The following is a 22,975-nucleotide window of genomic DNA, read 5'->3' on the forward strand; positions in this document are numbered from 1 at the left end:
AAGAACGAAAAGACTCATTCTTGTGAGGCGTACCGGCATTGTAGTGAGCAAAGACAGGCAGTAACAATTAAGTAAACCAACCAACAGTGTTAACTTTAGCTAATTATAAATTCCAACAAGAAAACAAAATTGGGTGACCCAAGGGAGAGTCCTGGGGTCAGCCGGGGTCAGCACCAGCAAACACTGTGGGAGTCGTCAGTGGTGAAAGCTTTGGGTGTCTATGTAGAGGGGAGGTCACGTGGAGGGAGTCCCTCTTGGCACCGATCTATGTAGGACTGGGGGACAGGGTGATCCAGGTAAGATAGTTCTTATGCTTTGCTATGAAGCTATCCTTGGATTTTGTTCTCCACTGTGCTGCACCAAGTCCATCGTTGCATTCCAGAGCTCTCTCGGCCTTATTTTCATCTGTCTGTAGTTGTTTGTTACTTTTGTTGTTTGGGGGTTTTATTGTGGGAGGAACAAGCATTGGGACTTCCTAGTGTGCTAACTTGCTGAGATCACGTCTCCTCTTTACTTTTTAACTAAGCTTCTTTGAACTTTTTTCTTTGGTGGCTGCTCTAGGGATTACAATAAGCATCTTCAACTTATCACAATCTACTTTAAATTAATACTGATTTTTTTAGTGAAAAAAATAAACTTTGTACTCCTATTGCTCTATTTCTCATGCCTCTTGTGCTATTATTGTCAAATGTATTTATACGGGGTATAACCCCACAGTATGACGTTATAATTTCTGCTTTGAGCAATCATGTGGTTTTAAAAGATTAAGAGAATAAAAGATAATATAGACAGAGGGTGCCAAAAAAATGTACACACATTTTAAAAATGGAAAAAACTGTATTAAAATTGTAATACAAGGAATGACGCTAGCATACATTTGATTAACGCCATCTTTTGAGGGAACGTCATACTACACACTGCTACATAATTCAATTCAACTTTGAAAAGTGATACATAGATAACATCTCTTAAAATGTGTATACATTGTTTGGCACCCCCCGTATTTATATTGTTATATATATTTTTATTTATCTATATGCTTGACATTCCTAGGGCTTTTCATTCCTTTCTGTGAACTGGTTGTCATCTGGTATCGTTTTCTTTCAGCCAGAAGACTTCCTTTAGTTTTTTTCCGTCGTATAAGTCAAATTCTGTCCAGTTTTGTTTATCTGGAAAAATATTTATTATCAACTCCATTTTTGAAGGATAGTCTTATCAGACAGTGAATTCTTAGGTGACAGTTCTCTTTTTATTATTCGTTTAGCACTTTAAATATATTATTTCACAACCTTCCAGGCACCAGTTTTTCCTATGAGATGTCAACCATTAATTGTATTGTTGCCATAAATATGATGCATCATTTCTTCTCTTGCTGCTTGCAAGATTATCTCTTTTCTTTGATTTTTAGTGTTTGGACCATGATGTCGAGGTTTGGTTCTCTTTGTGCTTAGATTATGTAGGGTTCATTAAGTCTCTTGACTAATCCTAGTCCATTTGGGCTGTTGTAACAAAATAGCATAGACTGGGTGGCTTATAAACAGCAGAAATTTATTTTCCACTGTTTTGGAGACTGCGAGTTCAAGATCAAGGTGCCAGCAGATTTGGTGTCTGGTTAGGATCTGCTTCCTAATTGGCTATCTTTTTGCTCGAACTTCATATGGTGGAAGGGAGAAGGAGGTGTGCAGGCCTGTTTTATAAGGACACTAATTCTAATTCTTTTCCAGATAAGCAGAACTGAGAGATTTTATTTCTATCCAACTTACTTGAGGCTGTACTTTCACGACCTAATAATCATTTCCCAAAGGCCCCACCTCCTGACCCCATCACATTGAGCATTAGGTTTCAACATATAAATGGGGCGGGGGGGGGACACAAACATTCAGACCATAGCATCGCCTCTCGAAGTGAATGTTACTCACTAACACTGGGGAATTTGCAACTATTTTTTTCTTCAAGTAATTTTTCTCTTTTCTTCAAGTGCCTTTTTCTCTTCTCCTCTGGGACTTCTGTTACATTTATATTTGAACACTTTACATTGTCTGGCAGGTCTCTAAGGCTGTTCATTTTTCTTAACTCTTTTTACTCTCTTTCTTTGGATTAGATAACTTTCATTGCTATATCTTCAAATTCACAGCTTCTTTCTTCTGCCATCGCAGATCTGCTGTTGAACCTAGTATCTAGTCATTTTTTTTTTCAGATTTGTATTAAAAATATAGCTAACATACATTATATTAGTTTCAGGGGTACATCATAGTTATTTAACATTTATATACCTAAAGAAGTGGTCACCATAAGTCCAGCCACCATCTGACACCGTACTATGCCATCACAACGTTATCACAATATCATTAACTGTACTCCCCGTGCTGTACGTCACATCCCCATGACTTATTTGTTTTAAACCTGGAAATTTGGGCTTCTTATTCCCCTCTCTTTCCCCCCCCCCTTTTAAATGTATCGATTACAGTTGACATGCAATGTTATTTTATATTAATTTCAGGTGTACAACACAGTATTTAGACATATGCATATAATTTAAGAAGTGATCCCCCTGACTAGTCTAGTACCCACCTACCTCTATACATAGTTATTACCCTATCATTGACTATATTCCCTATGGTTTACTTTACATGCTCATGACTATTTTGTAACTACCAATTTGTACTTGTGAGGTTTGGCCACGTCCACAGCTTATGGGTTATTGTGTGTGAGGCTTACACCACTGACTGGGATTCACCCCAGCAGGCTCTGGTGCCTGTTGAGACCATCCTCTGTATGTGCCCCTTGTGGAGCTAATTGGGCGGTGCTCTGCTCTGCTGTGGTCTGAAGCCAACCTCCAAGTATGTTGGTTCTGGGGTCTCTTGGGAGAGGCTCTGGTGTAGGCCCAGGTCAGCCACAGCCTGTGACTGGCTGGGGACTACCTGGTAGGAGCTACAAAGCGATCTACAGTTGTTTACTGCGTGTACTGGACCTGAAGGCATGTGGAAGAGCCCACACTGTAAACTGAGGATTGGTGCCACCAGTCCCAGGCCTGGGGTAGCTCTGCAAACAGCCAGGACACCCCAAGGTCTGCTGCCACCTGCCAGCTCCCTTAAGTTTCAGCCACTGATAATGCCTCGTGTGATACACGAGTTGAGTGAGGCAGGAGCTCAGGGAGTCACTAGAATGGGAAGAATTGTGGTCATCAATTTAATGTAAATTCTGGCTGGTGCCAGTACTGAGCCTGGAGCAACTCAGCAAAAGTCTCAGATAACACTGAGGCTAGTCGCCACCCACCTGGGGCCTGCCAGACTCTGACAGTTTTCCAAGAAAGAGTATAATGCAGGCAGGGCTGGCTGCTAGTGGAGAAAGTGCCTCCAACAGTGTACCAGTTGGTTGGGGCTGGGTCCCAGTGAATCAGCAGGGCAGAGCAGCAAAGCTCACCGGGCCAATCAGATTCAGATTTGGCTGGAGGGGGCGGGCTCAACACAGGAAAGATGGCGCCAACCTGCCAGCTGCACAAAAGGTGGACCTCTCACCGGGAAAATGTCTACTGTCCTCCAGTCCTACGTCAGGAGACACACACCTTAGTCTGCCCCCCTTTATGTCTCCAAGGCCCCCAGTGTCCCCATCCCTCCACTGGAGCCCAAGGTGAGTGCCTGCGAGCGAGTGAATCTGTGAGTGGGCCGTTTAAGAGATTTTCCCACAGCCTTTCATCCATGAAAAATGGTTGGAATCCCCACTGTTTTTTCACAGCCAGATGTCTGGACTCCTCTTCTTGGCACCAGTACTCGGGGCTATGGAGGCCAGTGTGAGGAGCTGGGGTCCCTAGCTCTTCTGGGAGGAACCAAGGTGGCCAAAATATCTCTCCTGATTCTAAACCACCACATGCAGGTGTGGGGCCCATTCTGCATCTCCACCCCTCCTACCAGTCTTGACATGGCTTCTTCTTTATAGTTTTTAGTTATAGGACTTCTGTTCAGCTAGACTTCAGATGGTTCTCCAGGTTGATTGTTCTATAATTTAGTTGTAATTTTAATGTGTTCGTGGAAGAACACAAGCACAGTGTTTATCTACTCCACCATCTTGGATCTCTCCCGTCTTGTGAATTTTTCTTTTCTTTTCTTTTTTTTATTGGGGAATATTGGGGAACAGTGTGTTTCTCCAGGGCCCATCAGCTCCAAGTCATTGTCCTTCAATCTAGTGGTGGAGGGTGCAGCTCAGCTCCAAGTCCAGTCACCATTTAAAAAAAAAAAATTTTTTAAGATTTTATTGGGGAAGGGGAGCAGGACTTTATTGGGGAACAAGGTGTACTTCCAGGACTTTTTTCCAAGTCAAATTGTTGTCCTTTCAATCTTAGTTGTGGAGGATGCTGTTCAGCTTCAAGTTGTTGTCCTTTCAGTCTTAGTTGTGGAGGGCGCAGCTCAGCTCCAGGTCCAATTGCCGTTGCTAGTTGCAGGGGGCGCAGCCCACCATCCCTTGTGGGAGTCGAACCGGCAACCTTGTGGTTGAGAGGGCACAGCCCAACAAACTGAGCCATCTGGGAGCTCAGTGGCAGCTCAGCTCAAGGTGCCATGTTCAATCTTTAGTTGCAGGGGGTGCTGCCCACCATCCCTTGCGGGAGTCGAGGAATCGAACCGGCAACCTTGTGTTTGAGAGACTATGCTCCAACCAACTGAGCCATCGGGGAGGCAGCTCAGCTCAAGGTGCTGTATTCAATCTTAGTTGCAGGGGACGGAGCCCACCATCCCTTGCAGGATTCGAGGAGTTGAACCGGCAACCTTGTGGTTGAGAGCCCACTGGCCCATGTGGGAATCAAACCGGCAGCCTTCAGAATTAGGAGCATGGAGCACCAACCGCCTGAGCCACCAGGCTGGCCCCACCATTTTCAATGTTAGTTGTAGGGGGTGCAGCCCACCATCCCATGTGGGAATTGAACTGGCAACCTTGTTGTCAAGAGCTGGTGCTCTAACCAACTGAGCCATCCAGCCACCCCTCTGGCAGCTCAGCGGCAGCTCATTGACTTCAATCTAGTTATGGAGGGTGCAACTTGCTGGCCCATGTGGGAATTGAACCGGCAACCCTGTTGTTCAGAGCTCGTGCTGTAACCAACTGAGCCATCCAGCCACCCTCTAGTGAATTTTTAAGGTTAGTTTTTGTCATTTTCAGCTCTAGAAATTCCATTTGATTCTTTTTTATAGTTTCCATTTCTCAGTTGAGATTCCCTTTCTGTTGACTCATTGTTAACATAAATTCTTTTAGTTCTTTGAGCATATTCTCCTTTATTTCCTTGAACATAACTATAATAGCTTGAAATCAGAACCTGTTGACTTCTTCTTGTCACAGTTTCCTGTGTCTTTGTATGTCTAGTAATTTCTAGTTGAAAATTGGACACTGTAGTGACTTTGAATTGTGTTTTATTTTCCTGAAAGTTGTTACTTGTTTTACTAACCTATCTGCACTTTAATTGAAAAATTGGTCTCCTCCATAGTGTCTAGCCACTGATATCACTTTGAAGTTTTTATTTTTAGTATTTTACTTTGTTTTTTTAGTCTTGTTTTCTAAGGGTATCACTTGTTTCTGTAGTGTTTAATGGTCAGGCAATTATTTGGACAGAGGTTATGCTCAGACCCCCTGAACATGTAGACCTTCCACTTGCTGCTGCCCAAGTTGCGTAGTTGGAGGAATAAATTCACATCTACAGTACGTCCTACAGTTTCCCTTGGCTTCCCTTTTTTGCTACACTCTCTCAGATCTCAGTGACTCAAGCATATTTTAGAAGTCAGTCAGGGGTGTATGGGTAGTTTATTATCACAGCCCTTTCGTGGCTCTTTAACGTCTAGGATTTCCCCCGTTGCATTTCTGGGTGCTCATCTACCCCCTCTGAACAGAGGTTATAACTGTTAAGAGGTTAAGCGGGTAAAGCTGCAGTTTTACACTTCCTGTAGAGAACTGATTCCATGACACGTAACATAAAAGTACAGGTTTTCATCTCCCCAGACCAACTCTGTCACCTCCAGCTGATAAAGCTGATGGTTTTCACTAACAGCCCTCAAAACAAGCTCAGTATTCCCCCTGAAAAAGCTGTGATTCTCATCACCCAAGCTAAGGGGTGCGGGCGGGATAGAACGCCTACGCAAGAAGACCACAGATTCGTGGCCATTTGGATGCAACAGCAGTTTTTCAAGATTAAAGACTTCTCAATTTTTTGTCTGCCTTTGGTCATTTTCTGGTGCCCTAAAATGGTTGGTTTTGACAACTTTGTCTAGTTATATTCTTATTTTCTTTAGATGGAAATTGGTCAACTTCTCACACCACCATTCCTTGGACTGGGTTATCTGAATGTGTCTTCCGCTCAAATATTATATTGCCCACAGCTTTTGATTTGGATCAGAAATGAACTGGTGTCAGAGGTTGGTAAACACACATGGAAGGAGAGCTCTGAATTTTGCATAAGTTACCTCAAATGTGCAAAAATAAAGAGGAAGCCAGTGAGGCTGAACACTGAACTGGGGATTTCAGTGCTGGGGTCTAGTCTCAGTGCAGCCCTGAGAGCTCTCACTGGGGTTCTCTGACAAAAGTGTCAAAAAGGACACCCCTATTCTCCCCTAACAGTACTTTCCATCTCCTCCCCTGGGTCTTTCCCCCCATCCCTTCTGCCTTTCTTATGGATTCTATGATTCTGTGAGGGTGAAAATGGCTGAAATTAACTTTCACTTCTGCTCAGACATCTGCAACCCAAGAGCAAAGTCATTTCCTTGTTCTTTTCTGAGTGACTGCTGAAATCCATTTTTGGTTTTTTATTTGCCCCCCCCCCAACCCCTGTCTGTTGGAGGTAGACAGAAAGATGAAGTTTTTTTCCAGAACACACAAAGGCCAGCTTGGCCTGAACCTCTTCTCCCTGCAAACTGTCATATTCCCCTCTCGCTCTGACCTTAAATAGATGAGCCAGAGTCAGAGGAAAATGGATTGTCTCCTTTGGGAGGTGGATTTCCTGCTCCCCGCTATATTCTCTGTATCCTCAGGTCCAAGTATGTAATAGTTGTCCAAAGGTCACTTATTTAGTCCCTAGTAATAAAAACATTAGACATAACTCAGTCAGCATAACTGGTTCCTTGTTCAGTAAAAAGTTCTACTTAGGTGTTTGCTTCTAAGAGTTTGTGAGATTCTTAGTCACAAATCAGGTTCAAGGCTATCTCCTTGGTGACTTCCCCCAATAATCCCTGAGGATTTACTGCCCCTGTCCCCGTTCTAATACAGTGCCTTGTGGAGGCTTCCATGGCTTCACTTACCATGCCCTATTCTAATTGTCTACTGGACCCCCTTCCCAGGCTCCTTATGCTGAGTCCCTCAGTGGAGGGTTTATATCTATACCCCCCAGCTCTAGTGTGTGCTTACCACAGAGCACACATTCACAGAAGTTTATTATAATAATCGAATTGAAATAACAAGACTAAATAATCTCATCTCAAATCAATAACTTGTCAAATTATAAGTTTAAGAAGTTTGGGATTCTTTCAACTTGTGTTTAATGCATAGGTCCAACGCTCAGGTGTCAGGAGGTGTAATGATAAACTAATAAAGTCTGATTCACTGAGTACAGCTGGCTCTGGACACTGTTCTGGGCCCTTTGCTACCAAGGATAGAAGAAGACAAAGCATTTTTAAAGATCAGATTCAGGACTTAGATTAGGCATAGTCACATCAGCTACCACTTATTTGGGGTTTACTAAATTCTAAATACTGTAATAGATAATTTTTATACATCAATCCATTTATTCTCACAAAACCTTTTGGGGAAATGAAGCAGAGTGTTTCCAAGGCGACTTAGAACCCAAGAACTCTGTTGCTATGACATCTATCAAATAGCTCTTTCTTACCAGGAAGTCATAGCAAGTATTGTCTTAGTCCTAAAATCCGAGGAAAGAAACTCCATGAGGAAACTGAGACTGTGGACTGTGGTCCCAGACCAGGGGTAGAAGCAGGCCTGTCTGAATTCCACCCCCCAAGGTTCCCAGACACAAAGGCAGGAGGGAGCCCACCGTTGGCTCCCCGTGGTCCATGGATTTGAAAGCGGGTAACCAGTGGCTCACCTGTCTAGCTGGACCAGAAAGTCTCCTGAGGTCATCTCAGCAATCTTCTTGGTCCTGTTGTTCCCTTGGATGGTGGAGTCCAAGACAGCATCTTACCACTTAAGATGTTAGGGTCCTTTCCCCATTGCCTCCATCATTCTTCTCTCCTCTGAGATTTCATCGTGAAGTAGCACATGGAAGAGGCTCTGAGAGCAGAATCAACTAGAGTGATATAAAACAACAAACAAAGAAATGAGGAAATAGCATTTATTGAAAATCAATTCTGTGCCCGTTTCTCAGACCCATTCTATCATTCATTCTCATGGTATCTCACGGGCCAGGTATTATCAGCACTATTTGGAAAACAAAACAAAACCAACAAGGCTGAGAGCATGGTGGCCCGGCTCATATAGATGGCACCAGGCAGCAGAGGCCCAGCTCTTTCTTGTCTTGCAGACAAATGCTACAAGGCAGAGCAAAATACCTGGTAGAGTTAGCTTGAAGGTTTACTAATTCGGCCAGGCTCATGTAGGAAAAACACCATCCATGTTGGTAAACCAAAACCCCATGAGAAAACATTCTGGTGGCACAGGGGTATTGGGACCAATGTGGCCTAGGGACAGAGAAAGACCAGCTGCTCGTGGTCCTTCCTCACAGGCTGTTCTGGGGCAGCGGCACTCACTGGACCCAGTGAGCCCAGGGAAGGTTTTGAAGTGCTCAGAAGGGGCGGGGCTCCTTGGGGGCGGCTGGTGCAGCTCTGACCACAGACCGGGGAACCTGCCACCTCTGCCTGGGCAGGAAGCCACGAGCTACGTGAACTAATTGAGAAGGCTGGCATGGGCTTTTCCCTTAGGATTGCATCAGGTGTTACTGGTTATAATTAGAAGGCCACTGTACCTACCACAAGGGCGCTGGGAGTTGAAGAGCTATGGTGAAAAGCTACTGAGTGTTGCCAAGGTAAGCCTGCATCTTCCGCCTTCTCAATCATCTCATTTCCTTAAACTGTACAAACAGTGCTCTGGGGCCCGTAGTTGGAAGAGCAGGCAGGAACCTCACTATGGATGTAATTGATGGAGAGAGAAGATGTTAATGTGATCTGAGCCACAGCTGTGAATAGATTGTCCCGTTGTTGCTTCGTTTCTATTTTAGAGAGTTTTTTTATTTAATTTATAAAACTTCATCTGTCCTGGGGAGATTCTGCTTCCTGGGCTTTTACAGTTGGAAACGGCAATGAATGTGCCACAGAGGAAAGACAGATGCGGCTGTGGGCCAGGGGTATGGGTGGGCACACACGTGCCAGTTGTGGGGGCACCAGGCAAGTTACTCAGCCTCTCTATAACGGAGGGGAATGATATCTGGAAGGCAGAGCTGATAGAGGCTAGCAGTGATATGTGGGGAGTGTCTGGCTCAAGGTAAATGATTGGTTGTTGCTTTTGTTTTATTTTGTTTGCTTTTGAATAAGGTTTTCCATTTTTTAGGCATTCAGGGGTGGGGAGATGGAAGGGGTTTAATGCTGCCCTTTTTGGCTAAGCTACCAATTTGGCCAACTGCAAAAAGGGAAGAAGAGTTGATAACGTATCTAGGGAGGATTTTTTAAATTCTAGGGTTTTGACAACCTGTCCAGTCATTTTCTAATTGGCCACTGCTTTCACCCTCAACTAACCACATTACCAAGAAACTAAAGACTTGTTATCATTGTGCTTCCATAGTTAGAGCCAAGAATTCCACATGATATAGGTGTGGATACTCCTCTTTCCTGGATAAGAGCTGGATTCCCCTCACCTTGAGTGAGGACTAGATTTGCGTATGGAAAGGGAAAAACAGAAACTCTGTCGTGGAGAATCCTGGCAGACATCACCTTCAGCAGGTGATCGGGGTTAACACCTTCAGGGGTCAGTCGTGTATTGTACAACTTCTGCTGCAATGCTATGAGAAAAGTACTTCACCGCTGTGCTAATCTTTCCCCAAATGCACAACCCCAGTCTAGTCATGAGAAAACATCAGACAAAACCAAATTGAGGGACAGCCTTGTTTGACAATTTGAAATTGTCAAGGTCATGAAAAAATGAGGAAAGGTGGGCAAAGTGTCACCCAGCAGAGGAGAGTAAAGAGATATGGCAACTAAATCCAGAATTCACATTCTGAATTGGATTGGATCCTGGAACAACAAAAACAAAAAGTCATTAGTGAAAAATAGGTGAAATCTGAATAAAGTCTGAAGTTTAATTAATACCAGTGTACCAATGTGAATTTCTTAGTTCTGGGAAATGTACCATGGTAAAGTAAGATGTTAACATTAGGGGAAACTGAGTGAAGGGTATACTATCTTTCTAATTTTTCTGTAAACCTAAAATTATTCCAAATTAAAAAGACAAAAATAAATGTATACTCGTCCTCTCTTAGAGCAGAAGTGGCCAAAATCTGAGCTTGAGAAAAACTAGCAACCATGGCCCAGTGATCCCCACCCTTTCTTTGAACATTCTAGAACATATCAGGCCTTTTACATTTTCCACCATTCTCTCTCCCACTCCCCACCTTATTCCTGGAAAGCTCGCTATTTCCCTCTCTTCGAAGTATTTCTCATCATTTATTTTCTCATTCAACACGCATGTTTTGAGCCCTCACTCTGTGTCAGGGAGTTTAGGGCCAAATGCCCCACCTTCTACCGGAGAGAGCTCACTGGTTGGATCAGGCTCTTGGGCCTCCAAATGCATGCCCAGCTACCCAAACACGACCCCTCCTAGGTTAGGAAGTAGAAGGCTAAGAATGGAGGTCAGTGGGATCCCAGACCCTGCATAGAATACCCAGATGGAATGTGCCGTCCTCTGGGTTCAACCATCCCCATGGAATCTGTGGCCAGACAAGCACCTGTGAGTTGTGCTAGAAAACACTTCCCCCTCTGGGCAAAGCTGTGGCCTTAGGGACCTACAGCAGAACTCCAAGGGCCAGCTCCTGCTTGAGTGACAACCTGGCCTTGGGAGCCTTCTCTGCTGCCCTCGAATGTGCAGCAGCCAGATGAGGGCACAAGGGGCCAGCATCCATGCTTGTGAAAGTCAGATGTGTGGAGAGATGACAGGGAGACAGAGAAGCCTGATACTCCCTCCAGGCCCCGCCCCCCCCACACACACCCCACGGGCCTGGCACAGCAGGTGTTCAAAGGAATGTCTCAGCCAGATTATAGAAACACTTCGGAAGCAGGAGAGAAAGAAGAAAGAACTATGAAGCTGCAGGAAGACAGCACTTAGATGAAAATCACAACCCTTAGATGAAGATCAAAACTGAAGAGCGATGCTTACCACTAGACCCAAACTACCTTTCTTGTCACATCTCCTCTTCCCCCCACTGCCGACCTGTACCCTTTGACTACACCAGCCACTTACTGCTCTGGAACCCACTAGGCCGTGCCCTGCTGGCTCCTCTGCCTGGGGTCCCTTCCCCACTTGTGCATCTGGGCAAGTATCATTTGTTCTAATGCTCAGAACCAGTGCCAGTGTCTTCTCTTCTGTCACCAGTGCCCAAATTCATCCCTGTGTCCCCAAGAACAGGCTTAGGGGCTATCTGTTTTCATATCTGCTGCCCCTCTGGAACTGAACTCCTCCAGGACAGGGACCAGAACCTCTCTTTATTCATCTCTGGGTCCCAGCACCCAGAACAGTGCCTGGCACAGGGTGGGCACCCTGTGAAATGGTTCTCGAGTGAGAGAAAGGAGGACAAATTCTTGAATGCAGTTGAAGATGAAGACATGAGGGAGAAAGCTTGAAGGAGGAAGCGCATGTCAGATTTAATGGTCGCTCTCAGCCACAATGAGCTCCAGTGCCATCACCTCCCTGGTGCTTTTAACAGCGACCTTTGAAGAAGGAGGTGGTGTGTCACTCTGTCCTGGTGTGTTCTGGCCCCTGCAGGTGGTGTGGGCCAGAGGAAGGTGCTGGGCCTTGGGGCCGGCCAACTGTGCACGGGGACCTGGCTCTACCACTTGCTAGCTGGGAGTGATGGGGGATTGAGCCAATGACCTAGCTCTTTGCGAAATGGGAACAGTCGCATGTAACTCCAAGCACAGGTGTGAGAACTAAATTGAATAAGAGCATGGAGCCTGAGGCATAGAAGAGGCCCTGCCATGGGCCCTCACTCTCCACAGGCCACTGTGTGGCTCATGGGTGCCTCCTCACAAAAGGCTGATGCTTCTATTGGGTGCCTTGTCATTACCACTCGCCTGGCCTCTGCACATCTTAATACCCGGGCTGCTGGGCCAGGACCAGGGTGAGGCCAGTGAGGCACTGGAGGTATAAAATGTGAGAAGGCCCTGACTTTCAGCATCGCTCAAGAACAGGGAATGTTTGCATGTGTTCATGTGGTTTCTGTAAGGGTATGAGATGATCTGTGTTTCACGGATTAAGGCAGGAGTTCTGACCTCTGAGACCACGCACCCCTGCTGAGTTCATACAGCCCATGAGCTCCCTGAACTTGTATGCAAGCTTTTATGGATGTGCACACCTTTCTGCAAGGAGAGTTTATGGCTTTCGTCAGATTCCCAAAAGGATCCACTAACCCCGAAATATTTGGCATCACTAAGTGCAGTATTTAGTAAGGATAATTTGATGTTTTCTCTCAGTGTGTTGCGGAGATGAGGGCGTGGAAAGAACTTGGACAGAGGAGTCAGACAAAGCAGCCATGGCTGCGAGGTCCTGTAGTGTAGGGGTTACATGCTTGCCTCTATGACCAGAGGGCCTGAGTTCGAGGTTCAGTCCTGCCTGTGTATGGCTCTGTGACCTTTGGTAAGTCACCAGATGTCTCCACGAAAGAACAATCGCTTGACCTCACTCTATACTGGCAGCCTTACCTACCTCATGTTTACTTGTACCCTTCAGTCTTATTTCTTTCTTTGTTGAGAGTTATAAGAATTAAGCCCTACAGCCCTAATTTTTAGGTGAGTTGAAACTGAAGAGTCCACACTATTTCCATCTAGATGCTATTCATTTCTCCATGTAACAATCACCAGTGGGGTCTTTGTAATATGAAAAGGCACATTTCACAGTGTAGCTTCTGTAGCATTTATATGCACAATATTTATTTTGAAATCTCGAAAAGGGAGAGCGTAACTTTATGTTTCTCAAAAGAGGAAATGAGTTTAATAAGACTGAGAAACCTGAATTTAGATATGTTGGGTGTCCCCCCTGTATGGAGTTAGTCAGTCTGAAAGCTGCGTGTCTGGATCTCAAAGCTTTGGGTATTCAGGAACCGCATTCCAGAATCAGGCGGGGGCGCCCTTTCTTGGGGAGGGCACGCCCTCCTAGGCTCCTGCTGACGGCTGCTGGAAGAGACAAGGCAGGACACTCCCTGTGGCATCGCTGCTGCCACGCCATTGAGACAACCGCCCACCATTCCACTCAGGACCACCCTAAGCAATGGATGTCTTATGGACACAGGCTCTTCAAACAGACAATTTCCCACTTTCTGTTTGGACTCCAGGACACTTGGAGCCCAATTTGCATCTAATCATTAGCAGGTGGGTCACCCCACCTTATGGTCTGTATTTCTGTTACCAGCTTTACCCTCAAATTTGTTTTTCTGCTCGAAATTACCCTTGCGTCTGATTTCTTCATCTATTTTTCTCTCCTGTTGTTTCATATTTATTTTTATAAGTGGCCTCAAATCTTTTGGGAAGCATCAAGAAATTAATGGGTGACCAAAAACAGGACAACATATTGGAAGAGCTTGACACATGGTGTGTGTGCTCAGTAAGAATTTGTTCCCTTTCTATGGACAAAACACAGAACAATTCCTTATTTTTTAATTTTACCAAGGGGGCCAATCTATGGTGAAATATTCAGCTATGAGTCTATTTAGCTATATAAATAGCCTCAGTTTCAACTGTCTATTTTCACAGAGTGTCCACCTTGTATTGTTACAAAGATTATATATAATTATTTCACTTGAAGACTTTTTTATTCCTCCCATTTCTATAGTACAATCAGACTTCTAAAAATAAAATTAATTAATTTTATTTTAAAAAGTATTGCACTTGAAGACAGGATCAAAGTAATAACCCATTTCATGATTTTATTTGTGTGGCTGTATGGGAGAGGCTGAAGTTTCCTTTCCTACACGTTAACATAGAAAAGGAATCATTTCCATTTTGTGGTACCTGTCTGTCTGTTTGATGAATGCCCTGGCTCCTGTCAGTGCAGTGGGAGAGGTGTTGGGTTAAGATAGGTATCTTCTAGACTGAGAGCAGTGGTATTCTGGTAAATGTTTAACAACCAGCTTTCTGGGAAACAAATGTATACACATGTACATGCATAAGTTTATTATAAATTTTTACCGGTATAAAGAATGCATAACACAATTTACAAATGATAATAAAATATACAATATCCTTTATTATAAATACCAGGTATCTAAGTGATTATCCATAGAATGGTTTTGTTGACTTTTGCCAAACATTTGTATCTATTGTCAAGCTGTGGTTGCAATTGATACACAAATATAGTGTTGGCATGAATGTTAACTGATATTGCCATGTATGTTCAGAAGTGAGACAAAAGTGAGACAGCAAGGACATGTTGGAACTGCACTCATTAGTGAGGTGACCAACTTCTTTGCTAAATTGGATAATAGTTTTTAATTATTCAAAAAAAAGTCCTCAATTTTTTGTGTGTGCTATTCACAGCTGCAAACAGGACACCTTTTTCAATTTAATCTCCATTATTAACATTTTTTCATCACTGTATTAACTTTGGAAAATCAACGAAACTAATGAATCCCTTATTTGTAGCACTTGCCTATTCCTGTGGTGTAAACACACCCACCATTGCCAATTTTAAGCTGCAAACATGAGTTGGCTGAACAGGAAGCTGGGAACAGGCATGCAGTAGACTCCATTATATAGAATTTCCACCATACAGACGCAATTGATGTAAATGACGTCAAGAGCAGAGATAATAGTAAGACATAGTAAAATACTAGGAAGAGGTTTGAGTGTTTTTTTATCTTTGATTTTAATATATTCATTTAATTATATTTTATATAATTTAATTTTGTGTAATTTTAATTTTGTATGGTTTAATTTTGAATAATGGGGTGCTTAACAAACAGCTCAGAACATTCTCCCCAGTTTAACAATTGACTCTTATAAACCAGCACCAGCTGTCCCCAGCACACCACTGACTGACGGGCAGAATGTCTCAGTGCCAAACTGCAGCTCAGGCCCCTGTCTGCATCTGGCTTTGCTGAGCAGGGACAAGTAGTGAATGACCTGGGCTTCCCCGGGTACTGAGCCTGGCAGAATTGGCCCAGGTGCCCCGGTGATCCTACGGTGTGCTTGGTGGGAACGAGGGGAGGTGCACAGCCCTGGATGGAGACCCTCTCCCCACAGCCATCATATCCCGGCACGAGTTGCTGCAGCTGTGACCAAACGCTTGGAGAGCAGGGACCCCTGACGACTTTCATGGAGCCTGAGATCCCTGAGCTCGCATGAAGCTTCTGTGGACATGAGCAGCTCTAGTGCAAAGAGCATTGATGGCTTTCATCCTATTTCACCCAACCAGGAAGGTTTGGGGCTGCTGGCATGGCAAGGCTTGGCTTCCGGTTAACTCCCAAGGGGAGAAAGTGGCTGTCCCGCCTGCTCCCGGCTCAATGCGGGATTCCTTTCCTGCGCCACCTCACGGGTTCAGGGATCACACCGCTCCCATCGCACTCTGGGCCAGGGACTCTCAGTGAGACCTCGTGAGTCCATCTGCCCAGACTGACTCACAGCATTTCTCTCTGTTGGTCCACATCATCTGGTCTAAGCCTAGAAAGTTCTCTTGTTTCTACTTTCTGCTTCCCTGTGGCAATGGCTTGAATGTGGGTCAGGAGCAAACTAATAAACTAATAGAAGAAAGAATATCCACTAATATTTAAAAAAACACGTGTCGGCTCTACCTGCTGACAGAAGCGGTGTGTAAGCAACACTGGGCTTATTGCTTTGGTATTTTTTCCGACAGACTACAAATAGGAACTTTGTTTACAAACTGTGCGGACTAAGTAGGGTTACTGTGTGAACACCCAAAGAATGGGAGTAGTGAAGGAGGAAGGGAGCAGAGCAGGATGAGGGAGGAAGGACGGCTTGTCAAGTAGGACAAGTTGGACACGGGGATCTTGAAAGAAGCAAGCAGAACGTCTTCCTTTCCTACCTGTGGTGGACCCTGGCCCTGGGAACGATCCTAGGTCTGGTGAGTCTGGCCTGACCTCCAGGAGGTTGTAGAAATGCGGGTGAGTGGCGATGGGTCCTGCTGGGGATGGGGGTGGCCACTGCTCCTGAGGAGAGCAGGTGTGGCTGTCCTGGTTAGAGGGGAAGACACCGCTCACATTCCAGCTGCTGGGTGCTGTCGGGGGACAGGGAGTCAATGCATTAAAGGAACTTTAAAGGGACAGCAGCCTAGCGACTCCAGTGGAGATAAAAGGTCCAGCTCACGAAGCCAGCAAGTGCTTAGAATTTAGGAGCGGCTAATCAGACAATTCCAGTGAGTAGACCTGAGCGTTTGGGGGGATACAAAGGTCTATGTGGAGATAAAGCTGAGCGGGTGCCGACGATCTGCCAGGAATGGGGGTGCTGGTGGCTTTAGCAAGACAGAATGGTGAGCTCCAATTGAGATTGGAGCAGGCGCATGCAACCAGGAGGGGGAAGAAACCAGGAGCATTGGGAAAAAAGGGTCCCAGAGTGCCAGCCTGTGCCAAGCTGGTTCTGTCCCCGAGACTGCGTTCTACAACTGGACACTGGCCTTGCCGTCTTGACCAGGTGGCTTTCTCTCTCTGGGCTTCAGGGTCCCATTCCACCAAACAAGGGGGTAGACTAAATGGCCTCTGAGCATTCCTTCCAGTCAATGCTTTGATGGGTCTACTTGCCACGTAAGGCACACTGGTCAAACGTGGAATAGCTGCCAGTGCTTGAGTGCCAAGAAATGTGCCAGGGCTCTGTGCTCACGAGTCCTCATAATCTCTGCGTCAGCCGTGTGATGTCGTCGGGAACCTGCCGAAGGTCCCAGGCTGGAAGGCCAGAGCCCCGATGCAGACTCAGGTCTGTGACTTCAAAACCAGCGCTCTTCACTCTCCGTTAGTCAGTCTATGAATTGCTTACTGTGTGCAGAGCACTGATCAGGGTGCTACAGAGCGGCAAGGGAAGCTTGTCACCCAGGTCGAGGTGAGCGCTACACGCATACATTGAAGTCGTCCCCAGTTTGCAGACATACGCAACTGGTAGGAATGGAAAGCCAGGGACAGAGGAGCTCAAGGCGTGTTCACACAGCATCCAGGAAATCTCTGCTTGAGGAAGCTTCTATTCCTCTAGGAGGCATTTGGTACAATCTTGCCTGAAGAAACGGCCTTCCAGAGAAGTCTTGCCTCATCCTGGGCTGGGTCAGTATACGCAAATTTCCCTTTCCCTAAGATGCCCTTTTGGTGCGCATTTTCTCATCTACTTACTATCTCAAGCCTTCTTGCCACTGCCCTTCAGCCCCCCATTGCTCCCACATCTGCCCACCCTTTGGGATCAGTCCTCTCTTGGAATTCCCCGTTTCATGGTCTCCTGGCCCTGAAATTGTCAGTCGTCAGTCACTACTTATTGCAACAGGCAGACAGCCAGACTCACGCTAGCCCCCAAGGGTGCAGAAACAAGAGTCTCTGCAAAGTCAGACATGTACATCCACACTTTCCACTCCAACTGGACGGTAATGGGGCTGTCACCCAGGTCCTGCCACCAGCTTTGGGACCATCAGATGAGGGAGCCAGTCACTTATCTGGGGGCCAGAAAGACGGCCAGAAAGGAAGTGTTTCACAGGAACCAGGGCAGCCCTGCATCTGCTGAGCACTTCAGAAAGGAAATGCCATGTGTGCAGGATATCAGCCGACTGCTGCTCTTACTGTTCGTGTCCCCCTAGCTGCAGGTGCCGGAGCCCAGAGAGAGGGAGGCGGTTAGGGGCTTGAGGTCCGGGGCTTGCGAAGGAGAGCCAGGCCGTGAGGTCAGAGCCGCATTGCAGCGTGTGCTACTTCTACTTGGAAGGCTCTGTGCTAAGGACCAGTGTGCCGCCCATGACCCCTAGGACAGTCAAGTGGCCTCCTGTTGGACAAAGCTCCTGCCACTCCTACAGGTTACACTCCAGGAAGCATTTTAGTAATTTTCTCGGGGTGGCTGTTGTGAGAGTAGCTAACCTCCCAGGACCCATGGGGAGGTTATCTGTTTCTAGCATCAGCAAATGGGAGCAGGACGCTCAGCCAGGCCCCAGTCTTGGCGGGGGAGGGACTCTAACGCCATCCCACCAGGAATGGGTCTGTTCCCCTCAACAAGTTATTTACTTCTGACTCTATGCGTTAGCCTACTTGTGAATGATGTGAATCTAAAACTCAGAGGCTCACCTAGATTTAGACCTGAAATTCCTTGTGCTGTTTGCATGAGCCCGCCCAGACGCTGAGGCTGAGGGCCTAAGCCATGCAGGGTCTGCTGGGAACCAGGGTGGCTGCTGGGAATGGGGACTGCACACTCCCTGCAGGTTTGGGTTTTGTGCTTGTCTGGGTCTGCAGTTCTGACCGGTGCTGCGCAGCCGGCCTGCCTTCTCAGCCTACCAGGGAAGCAAAGATCTGGGCTTCTTAGAGGCTGGAGGTTGGTAACAGGCGTTTGGAAGAACAGGCTGATTTTGTACAGCATCATTATTTATCTTCTTACTTTAAAACTGTACAAGTTTTTGAAAACAGATACAAGCCATCAATAATTCCACCAACCTCACATTTTTACCCAATAGCTGCTTATCTTGGTTCATATGATATACTTTTTCATCACTAGAATCATAAAAGTCTTCTGACTTTGGAGTCTGTTTTTTTTTTTCTTCCTCTGTTTTATGTATTTATTTTTTCCATCACAACATAAACATCTTTCCCGTGGCTACATGTCTTCAAAATGATCATTTTTGAGGCTGCATAGTATTTCATGGTGCTAACTCTATTTCACCATTTCAACTAGACATTTAGTTTGCTTCCTTTTTTAAATATTAGAAAGTACTATGATTACATAAAATCATGAAAGCTACAAAATAATACGTAGCTTCTATTCTGAACAACGTCACACAGCTGACGCCTATTCTTTCCTAATCCCTTCAAGGGATGACAATGACACAAGGGACAGTGTTCCTCTTGGGCATGGAGTGCAGTGCACTTTGAACTGCATGGTGAAAAGTGGCTTGCGTTGTTCATCCTCTCTCATCTAGTTCCGTTGTTGTCAGCAACTATATTTGCTGGCCAGGGTTACTGATGTGGTCTTTGGCCAGAGAACAGACATTCCTCTCTGAAATAAGAGTAAAATGACTCATAAGGAAATAAACCCAAGGCTTTGGCCTCATTTGTCCCACGGCCTACACCAACGTTCTGAATCAGAGGTCTGTGCATCATTGCGGGGGTTGTGGGCTGGGTGGTGTCCTAAAACTGGGCACCAAATTTACACGTGTGTGCATAAATGTATTTTCTGGAGAAAGTATCTATACTCTCACCAGATTCTCAAAGGAGGCTGTGGCCCCAAAAATGTTTTAAAAAACAACTGATATCTCTATCTCTCTCTGTAGCTCTACTCCCTGTCCCCGTTTTGGGAGTCTGGGATTGAAATGAAAGAATACTCAACATCAGTGTCTACATACAGAGCTCCAGTCATGGGATGGGGAACATAGTTTCCCCATTTTGAGGGTGAGAAAACTGAAGTACTTCATGGGGGGAGCCGTGGATTTGAACCCAAGTCTGTTTCACTGCCAAGTCTGTGTGTGCAAACCCATGTTGGTTAAAGTGACTTATGGTTAAAAAAGTTGCTTCTATTTTTACTTCTTTAACCAAAGGTAATTTTGAATATTGATTACCTTTGTTAATTAGTAAAGAGATTCTGTGTTAAAGGGATTCTGCCGTGATTATGGTCCCTATGGTTCTTAACTAAAGGAAGTGTTTTGGCATTTTCTAAGCTTTGCATTTCTCTCCAAGGAGTCAGGCTGACACCGAAATAGTTGTGGTTGGTTAATTGTTCTTTTCTGCTACAAGCATTAACTGTAGGAGGTGAGCTGTGTTTATCAAACTGAAATGTGTTGATCACTCAAGGCTTAAGGAGCCAAAGTAACCTTGAAATTCAACAGACCAAACCCAATACTTCAAACCAACTGTTGGGAAACTTGAGCCCACGATTTCCTAAATACCACTGGACCTTTTCATGTACGTGTTTTTATTAACAACAAATTGTTCGACACCAGTAGGTGACTTTGGCTTCCTAAAGGTGTTTGATTTCCTTTCTCTCTTAGCATTCCTGTCCTGAATCTCCTTAAACTCAAGAGTGATACCTAGAAGCGAAAAAGATGGGGCATAATTCAGTTTCATCTCTCCTTGCTTCCTCTGGGAATCTCTGCTAAATTAACCACTGTTATTGCTGAAAATTGGCAGCTTTTAAAGGGGAAACACTTTCTGAGATACAGGAAATAAACATGCAACAGAGGAGTAAATTCTAATTTCATCTTGGGCATCTTAGATATGATACAACATTAAACATTAGATCGATGTGCCTTGTTGACCCCAAAGTATTGGCTAATGATCAATAATGGTATGGATGACATCTTTTTACCCTGTCCTAGTAAATTAAACCGTGTACTCCTTATGGCGGTAGGGTATTAAGGGGAGGCAGGTAGGTAGGCGTTTTCTTACGTTTGGGTTTTCCCTGACTGATTGATTCATTCATTCATTCAAAAGAAGAGACAGATTTACTGCATATCTAACATGTTCCAAGTGCTGAGAAGGGCCCTGAAGATACAAAGATGAAAAAAACAAATAGCCGCTTTTCTTGAGGCACTCACATGGAGTCTCCCTTAGAAGGCAGACATTAAACAAAAGGCCCAATATGCTGCGTCTGTGACTGGCGCTGTAAGAAGTGCTGTAGGACAGCGGAGTGGCTGACTTAATGGACACCAGGCATGGGGAAAGGCTCCCCACAGTTGGTGATACCTGAAGGGGGGAGGGAGAAGGAAAGAAGGAAGAAAGGGAGGGAGGGAGGAAAGAGAGAGAGGAAGGAAGAGAGAAAGAGAAAGAGAGAAGGGAGGAAGGAAAGAAGGAGGTGGGAATAAAGATGGATGTGACCTAAATTTCTCAAACTTGCAGATTTTATATAAACCCTCTGTAATCTCAGGAAGCTAAAAAGCTCATTGGGAGCCTTCCCAGGGCTTGAACAGGGGTCTGGAAATGTTGGGCCTGTTCTGTAGAAGCAAATGGGCAAAGCACTCCATTCTGCTGGCCCTTCAGGAGTGCACGCTAGGTCTTTTTCTGGAGGAGAAGTGGCCCCACAGCTATGCCCAAAGGGAGACATTCTTTCTCTCTGACAATTATGGAGGGAAACCTATTGAAAGTGAAAGTGTGGAGTGTGTGTGTCATGAGGCAGCTACCATTAGCACCTGGTTTGTAACTTTCATGAAGTGCCGCACACTGAGATACCGGAGCTCCTCACAGCTCCTCCGAGATAAGGAGAGTGGAGCTCAACCAAGGAGAGGCCCAGCAGACTTCACCGTGATTTCAAACCCTTACTGTTCCTGTGATGCTGCGGAAAGTGATAACAATAGTGCTGGGCCATGAGGGGAAGTTAAAAAGGCGATGGACTAAAATGAGGGCGGGTTTTCATCCTGATACATCATTTAATCATCCCGAAGCTTAGTACCTTCCCCTCCAAAACCTCACAGCACTTTTGCAAAGACCAAATTTGATGACATTCAATCATCACTGTAGATATTAGGATGGATGCCATATTAGATGCCATTCACTCAAAAGTATCTGTGTACATTTACTAGAGGCACTGGAGTTACATCCACGGACAAAATAAAGACCTGTCCTCACGGGGCTCACTGTCTAGTACGGGAAGAGATGCTAAATCAATCAGTGAATCTATAGTGTCAGGTGGGGATCAGGACTTTGGAGGAAAACAAATCAGACTGAAGTGTCTGGACTGCAGCTAAGGCTCTAGATCAGGGGTGTCCAAACTGCGGCCCGCGGGCCAACTGCGGCCCACAATCCATTGTTAATTGGCCCGCAGCAAATTCCAAAAATATATGTAGGTTACTTAAATAAACCAGGTGAGGCAATACGTACTTCACCTCGAGTGAGTGGCCCGGCTGTTTGTGTATTCTACCGCATATGGCCCTTGGTGAAAAATGTTGAAAAAAGTTTGGACACCCCTGCTCTAGATGGTGGGTACTCCTGGTAGAGCTTGGCTTCCAAAATCAAGCCTCCGCTTTCCTGCAAGTTAATCCAGCACAGCCAGTTTTTAAACCTTACCTGTCCCATCCCTGCTGGATACTGGTTTCTAATTCGCAGCAGGGGGTGGGTGTGCAGCAGACCGTCCTAATGCTTCAGGAGGACTGAAGGGTACCTCTTTCCCCTCCACAGACAGCCCCTCTCACATCTGAAGGTCACTGTCTCCTTGTCATTGGCATTTCACGATTTCCAGCCATTCTCCCCATTTCCACTGACAGCACCCTCTTCCCACCACCTTTCACCCCACCTCCTGCAGTGGCCTCTTGTCTAGTGACCCTGCATCCGGGCTTGCATCTCACAATCTTCACACAGCAGCCACAGTGATCTTTTTAAATGGAAAGCAGGCCCTGCTTACAACCATCCAATGATTTAACATGGCAGTTTGAAAGAAAGCCCAGCTCCTTCACCTGCCCGCCTGCTCCTACCTCTCTGCGCTCTCTGCTCCAAGCACACTGACTCTTCTGGTCCTATAATGTGAGAAGTGTATGAGTGTATGCCCTCCTTACGGCCTTTTTTCCAGCTGTTCCCCCTGCCCTTCCAGACCCTTGCTGACCTGCCTACTTGTCATTCAGACCCAGCTGAAAAATCTCACCTCCTAGGAGAGGTCTTTCCTCCTCATCTGGATGACCCGTGCCT

General features: G+C 45.6%; 1 protein-coding gene across 1 annotated transcript in view; it reads left to right on the top strand.

Annotated features, from left to right (window-relative positions):
- The first annotated feature begins 8,834 nt into the window (after positions 1 to 8,834).
- Positions 8,835 to 22,975, top strand: part of BLK (BLK proto-oncogene, Src family tyrosine kinase) — a 54,482-nt gene continuing 40,341 nt past the window's right edge. Inside the window, exon 1 of the mRNA XM_033134493.1 lies at positions 8,835 to 9,007. The gene's annotated coding sequence lies outside the window, so the exon portion shown is untranslated. The remainder of the gene's footprint in view (positions 9,008 to 22,975) is intronic.

Source organism: Rhinolophus ferrumequinum, chromosome 18 (assembly GCF_004115265.2).
Source record: "Rhinolophus ferrumequinum isolate MPI-CBG mRhiFer1 chromosome 18, mRhiFer1_v1.p, whole genome shotgun sequence".
NCBI lineage: Eukaryota > Metazoa > Chordata > Mammalia > Chiroptera > Rhinolophidae > Rhinolophus > Rhinolophus ferrumequinum.